We start from the raw sequence: 1,624 nt of genomic DNA, 5'->3' as shown, positions 1-1,624 counted from the left end.
TTTCAAAAGTACCTTTTGCAGATGGTTAGTAAGAGGCTGAAATGAGACAATGAATGACAATACCCTGGCACATGGTTAGTTCTTAATAAATTTTAACTTTAAAAAAAAATTAGAGCACTTGAAAAAATACTTAGCACCCTTAGCTATCTGGGACATCCAAATCAAAACCACAATGCGATACCACTTCACACACACTGGGATAGTTATAATTAAAAAAAAACAGATAATAAGAAATTGCTAGAATGTGTATTGCTAGAATGCAAAATGGTGTATTGCTAGAATGAAAAATGGTGCAGGTACTCTGGAAAATGTTTTAGCAGTTCTTTGAAAAGTTAAACATAGAGTTAACAACATATGACCCACTTCTAGGTTTATACCCTGGAGAATTGAAAACATACGCCCACCCAAAAACTTATACACAAATGTTCACAGTAGAATGATGCGTAATAGCCAAAAAATGGAAACAACTCAAATGCCTATCAACCGATGAATGGATAAGCAAAATGCTGTATGTTCAAACAGTAGAATATAAACAGCCATGAAAAGGAATGAAGGACTAATACATACAACAACACTGATGAATCTTGAAAGCATTAGGCCATGTGAAGGAAACCAGTCACAAAAGATCATATATCCAGAACAGGCAAATCCATCAAGACAGAAAGTAGATTGGTAGTTGCCTGGAGCTGGAGGGGTTAGGGTGAAAAGGAGAGTGCTAGTGGGTACTAGGCTTCTTTGTGGAGGGATGAGAATGTTCTAAAATTAGAGTGGCGATGGAAGCACAATGCTGTGGATATATTAAAAACCATTATAAAAGGATGATTTTTGTGGTAGGTAAATTATGTCTCGATAAAGTGGTTATTTAAAAAAATCAGCCAGCCAGCAAATGTTTATTAAATATCTTCTCTGTGTTCAATATGGGGCAGGCGTCCCTTACATCAGCATCTAGTAGGTAGCCATGTGTGACTAGAGGACATTTCTATGCAGAGGAATATTAAAAATTTTCTTTGAACATATTGGAAGTATGAATGAAAGAAGTGCAGACTGGGAACATATTTGTTATTAAGTTTCTTACACAGACAGGTTTCTTGTAGCCTGAAGCCCTGCTACTCAAATTGTGGTCCAGCCGCATGAATACCACCTGGGAACTTTTTAGACATGCAGAATCTTGGGTCCCACAGAGACTTACTGAATCAAAATCTGCATTTAAACAAGATCCGCAGGTGTTTGGCATGCACATTACAGCCTGAGAAACGCTGGCCTGAAGGTTAGCTGGATGACTTCATGACACTTTAATTTGCCTTGTAATCAGTCTTTAAGTGAGATGGTGGTGGCAGCATATTTAATATTGTATTATGTTGAATATTCTCTCTATAGATTCATCACAGATGTAATCATATTCTTAAACATTGAAGGGAAGTTCATTTTAGGTTAATTTCTTCCCATACTTTCAATCTATTACTGTCCACAGCTCTTAAACATCCTATAATACATTTCTTTTCAGTAATATTATTTCGAAGATACTTTGTCATTACAATGATGAATATTTGTGCATCTTAAAACGACACACCCTCTTAGATTACTTTTAAGAAATTTGGGGAATTTTATTTTATTTTCTTTAAAG

The sequence above is a fragment of the Talpa europaea genome (assembly GCF_964194135.1).
Source record: "Talpa europaea genome assembly, chromosome: X".
Lineage (NCBI taxonomy): Eukaryota > Metazoa > Chordata > Mammalia > Eulipotyphla > Talpidae > Talpa > Talpa europaea.
Note: the sequence above shows the minus strand (reverse complement) of the source record.